This window comes from Nicotiana attenuata, chromosome 2 (assembly GCF_001879085.1).
Source record: "Nicotiana attenuata strain UT chromosome 2, NIATTr2, whole genome shotgun sequence".
NCBI lineage: Eukaryota > Viridiplantae > Streptophyta > Magnoliopsida > Solanales > Solanaceae > Nicotiana > Nicotiana attenuata.
This window is the reverse complement of record NC_031990.1, coordinates 65,264,953-65,270,660: the sequence shown is the minus strand read 5'-3', so window position 1 is coordinate 65,270,660 and position 5,708 is coordinate 65,264,953. Positions and strand designations below refer to the sequence as shown.

Below are 5,708 nucleotides of genomic sequence, written 5' to 3'. Positions count from 1 at the left end.
TTTTCGACTTTACTTTTTTGGGGGTGGCCAAAAGAAGCGTAACCTTTGACCTACGGGCACGCTTTTCAAGTGTTGCCTTACAAGCCACGCTTAAAAGCGTGGCCTATTAGTTAACAAAGACAACGCTTGTTACACCCCATATGGCAATGCTTTTACACCCTACCGCTACACACAAAAAGTGTGGTCTTTGTTACCTTTTAGGCCACACTTGTTAACCGTGGCTTCTAAAGGAACCCCTAGAAAATGTGGTCTTTGGTAGACGTATAGACATGTAGTCACACTTTTAAGCGTTGCAACTTTGGCTAGGCTATACAATTTATTTTTTATTTTAAAAAAATATTTTACTTATAGCATGTAATTACAATTATTTCAAGCTTATGCATTATTATCATATATTTTGATGATATAAAGAACTAAATTAGCTAATAAATACCAAAAATAATAATCCAAATGAATACACATACTAATAAAACAGTGTGTCAAAATGCTCATTAACAATAAACTTTTCAAAAGTGAGTATATTCATATAGTATCATGAATATTAGACATCTTAATTATCCAAAAATTATTTGCATTCACATTAAGATCAAATTGACTTTCGGACACCATTTTCAATTGCATCATCCGCTTTCTCCTACACATAAAAAGAAATTAATAATTAGACAGAAACTAAACTTTAATCGTTGGTCTAGAAGAACAAAGACTAGGATAGCATATAGTAGCACCATGTTTTGCATATTTTTCGGTCATATATAAATAAAATTTGACTAATGAGGACAAATAAACAAAATATAGTAGTCTCATTTCACTCACCCCATATTTTGCATAATCACAAAAGATAGTTCCGTCCCGTACAACATGATTCTACAGCTTCCAAGATTCACGATTTAATGTTGTTAACAAGAATTATTAGCTTTTGAGGGGGGGGGGGGGGGGGATGGGCATTGTTAGCACATCTGGTAGTGGAGGCATTATTAAAATGCATTCAAAGAAGCCATGGTTAACAAGCTTCCTGGTTTGAGCATGGGCATTATCAAAATGCATTTGAAATATGGGCATTATCAAAATGCATTCAAAGATTCATGGTTGACATGTCAAAAGTGAAACACCAAGTAGTTGGCTAACTAAATAAAACTGAAAACTTTTTTTAGGACAAGGACTGGGACAAATAATTAGAAGCTAAATACTTAGTGAATATGACAAATTCACAGCAGCAAACAACTAAGGAACTAGGCTAAAAAAAATTTCTAGATGATCATGTTAACCTAAGCATGAAATGTTAATGCTGGCAAGATAGTAGTAAGTCCAAATCAGAACATGCACGACAATGAAAGTAATTGATCCAAATACAATGGCTTCCTTGAAAATGAATATGAATAGTGCACAATTAGGGGGTGCTTCAAATATCAATCTTGCTTGTTTTCAAGGGAATGGGACTAACAATAATGTTGCTGCTATTATGAGCGGAGGCATTAATAATTCCAACTTAATGGGAATATATGATTTCAAGTTCATTCGAGTAATGTTATACAAGGATCTTCAGCAACTAATGGTTTAAACACAGGTCATCAGCAGTACAATCCGTCGTCAATGCTAATGAATTTGCAGAACATGCATGCAATGCAACAACCTCAGATGATGTACAATAGGTCTACTTTTGTTCCTCCAGCCACTGGTTATTACTATAATTATATGCAGATTGGATTGTGCTAATCTTTACTATTATATGCAGATGAAATATTTGTCAGGTATGAGTCTAAATACCTTTTCAAGAATTGGACCATGGGTTGATCAAGAAGAATGTGGGAGATTTTGGCCCCTTACAGCTTGTGCGCTACTTGCATCAACCGGAGAAGGTTGGTTAGATCCGACAAATCCTTGTATATCTGAACTAAAAAGTTCAGGATTGTTTTTCACCAGTAGATTAAAGCAATGACGCATTTGCCTCAATTCATGCATTTCTTCTCTCATTTCTTGCATTTCTGCTTTCAAAGTAGAGACTTCGTTGTTATGCTTTTGTTGGAGCTTATTGATTTCCTCATCTTTTTTCAGAGAACTTGTTGTCACTGATCTACCATAACAGCGTATTCGACCAGGCTGCTCCTTCCAAACACTGCCCTAAACGCAGAAATTGCCTAAATGATGTGCTGAAACGCTGTGCGGAAATGCTGAAACGCTGTGCAAAAATGCTGAAATATGTGTAGAAAGCAGAAAATGCTGAAACGTTGTGCATAAACGCAGAAATTGCCGAAAATCTATGCGAAAATGCAGAACACTGTGCACAAATCCAAAAATAATGTGCAGAAATGCAGAAAACATAAAATTAACTGTGCAGAAATGCAGAAAACACAGAAAAATTGTGCAAAAATACAGAAAACACAGACAAACTGTGCAGAAACACAGAAATTGCCTAAATGATGTGCTGAAACGCTATGCAGAAATGCTGAAATGCTGTAACGCTGTGCAGAAATGTTGTAGCACTGCAGAATCACAGAAACACTATGCAGAAATGCTGTAACACTGTGCAAAAATGCAGAAATGCTGTAAAGTGTATTTCTCTGTTTTGCGCTCTTAAATAAAATTTGCCAACGTGTGTTTCTTGAAGAGGATGAAATTGCAGAACGAGCAACCTAAATTTAAGATGAAACAAAATATCACTAAACATTGATCAAAGAACCAAGATGACAACTTAGAAAAACATTAATTGACAAAAACATTTTAAAACTTAGCAAATAAAAAACAACAACAACAACCCAGTATATACTTCAACACTAGTGGAGGGTGCTTACTAGTGTGCCGAAATGCAGAAAACGCAGAAGTAATATGCATAAACGTTATGCAAAAATGCTAAAACGCTGAAGAAATACAGAACTGCTGTGCAAAAATGCAGAAACTCAAGAAGCGCAGCAGAGAAATGCATAAATATTGTGCAAAAACTGCTGAAACGTTGTGCAGAAACGCATAAATGGCCGAAACTCTATGCGAAAATGTACAACACTGTGCAGAAATCCAAAAATAATGTGCATAAATGCAGAAAACACAGAAAAACTGTGCAGAAACGCAAAAATTGCCAAAATGATGTGCAGAATTGCTGAAACGCTGTGTAGAAATGCTGAAATGCTGTACAGAAATGCTGAAAATGCAGAAAAATTGTGCAGAGTCACAAAAATACTGCAGAATTTTCTTCTTCCTGCACAGTATTCTGCACATCAATGTTAAAGATATATTTTCAGTAAGGGGATAGGTTGCGGGAGCAGTAGTCGACTTTGACATCAATGATTTCAGTAAAAAATAAGCGAGTTTGGTACCAGAGAATAAGACAGGCTCCCATGGGCGCAAGGACTAATATTCTGTTATTTTTTGTGATCGATCTAACAACTGAAAATGGCGTCTTTCATTTTGATTAAAGGTTTAATGAGGAAGTTAAAGTTATTTTTGAGGTGCACGCGAGTTGGTCTAGACTTACACAGAAAGATGTTAAAGATACATTTTCGGATAATTAAGCATCTAGTTGTGTATTTGCTTATGAAACCATATAAAGATTTAGTGCATCTTTATAACCACTACTAAAGGCAAACTTTATATGCCAAACCATTTTTGGTCCTACGGACAATCTCATTCAGTTTTCTTCACAAGTATCATCACGATGTCGATATATCAGATAAATCCAGAATCCAGACTATGCTAATACTCTATGTTGAAGTTTAAATACTAGGTATTCAGGCGGACAAATTTAGTAAAAGTTGAAAAAAATGTAAAAGATATTTTCAAGGGTCAAGGATTATTTGCTGCCACAATACTCGTTTTCGTGACCTATCTGTTTGCTTAGACATAAGTAAAAGTTTTAAAGAAAAATGAGATAAACTTGTCATAACTAATCTGGGCTGTAAACCAGATGCAATATCCACATTTATAGAGAAGAAAGAACAAGACTACAAAGTTTGGCCAAAGTTTTTGGTCAGAAGTATTTTTAACGATGAACGGAAAGAAGTTATTAAACGGAAAGCAAAAATTTCATAGAAAACTTACAAGTTTATAGCAGTTGCAACCCTAAGCAAACGAACTTCCCAATTGAAACCTAAATAAGAGGGTTTTGACTTTTGAGAAGAGCAATTAGAAGAAATTAAGCATCTCCATCAGCAATTTTCACAAAATCTACCCTAATCTGCTTAACTAGATGACAAGAACCATGTTTTAGGGAAGAAGAAGTACGGGAATAATTTAGGTAAAACTTAACTTGGTGGAATATTTTTGGGCATAATTATTTTTTGGGGCAGAAAAGATTTAGGGAGGGAAAGGATTTAGGGGAAAAGTTTTAGCGGGAATTTTTAGGGAATTATTAGAGCACACTTGTATGGGGTAGCTTATACAAAGTTAAATTACCACCCCTCGTAAACGTGGTATTATATTTGACTAAGCGTAGCTAATTATTTTATTATTTGACAACACTTGAAAAGTGTAGTGTTTACTGTTAAAAGGCACGCTTCATAAGTGTTGCCTAAAATCTGTATCCAAAAGTGCTTGACAAAGGCCACCCCTAATAAAGCATCCCCACAGATATTTTTGGCAACACTTTTTAAGTGTTGTCTATAAAAGTGTGGTCTTAGGCCAAATTTGTTGTAGTGCACTATCCCTAATTGTGATCACGCTAGACCCCATAATGTTTTAGTGCGATGAATTCACCCATCATCCATCAATTTAAACTGAAAAGTGATAGTGATTTCATTAATAATTACAAAAAGGGAGGTATTGATGGAGTCTTCCGAAATTCCAAGTTGAATGGATCCTTGGTTTTAGCAAAACCTTCTTTGGGCACACTCACTTATTCATGGAACTCCAGGATCTAAGATGTAGATTACAACTAGTAGCGGAACATAATTTGACGAACCTATATAAGTTGAAACGGATGCTGCGAACATCCCACAATTACTGGAATTAGAGAATTGTCCTCCCTATAATAACATCATTTCTGATTGCAGGTATTGGATGAGGAAGTTGGGGAATCCACTAATTCATCACAACTTTCGTGAAGGAAATCGAGTTGCGCATGAATTAGCAAAGCAGGCATCCAACCAGGCTAATATCAACTTTACAACTATCTATTTTGAAATGTCGGAAACTGTGAAGGATCGAAAAATTATACTTTGAGACTCACATGCCAAGTCATACTTGTGTGAGACTCTTCAAAGCTGGACATTTGGACTAGTGGGTCCTACTTCTACCGCCATTTTTCTCTTTCGTAATTTCACCTTCCTCGTCCCAAATAGCCCTTCCAATTTTCCTTTCTTTACTATACCAGAAAATTTTCCTTCACTTCCACATTAGAACTCCCCAAACATCACTCTTAATTATCCTTTCAGAGCCCAAAACTCGTTTCCTCTCACATTTGATTCTTCCCTCACTCATTTTCAGAAAGAGATAAAAACAGTTGATGAAATCATAGAGATAATTTTGCTGTAAATTTGATATTAAGATTCTTCGTTATTATTTTCAAAAAAAATGAAAATCAAGAAACGTGGAGATTTTCAGCCTAATTTCTTCTACGACCCCCATCACAAACTTTAAACCCATTACCCTTAAATTCTTTTTTGGTCCATTATCAATCCATATTTATTCCCCAAGCTTTATCGTTTCTAACACATTTAATGATAATGAAAAATATATAGATCCATAATCTTTTTTGATTTCTTAAAATAAAGTGAACAACC

The 5,708-nt window shown here is 35.2% G+C and overlaps 1 long non-coding RNA gene across 1 annotated transcript; it reads right to left on the bottom strand.

The window, feature by feature from the left end:
• On the bottom strand, positions 468-4,315 carry LOC109223009. Its single transcript, XR_002067499.1, has 3 exons — positions 4,030-4,315; positions 1,765-2,189; positions 468-634 (listed from the first exon to the last, which is right to left on the bottom strand). It is a non-coding gene; the product is annotated as an uncharacterized LOC109223009 (long non-coding RNA).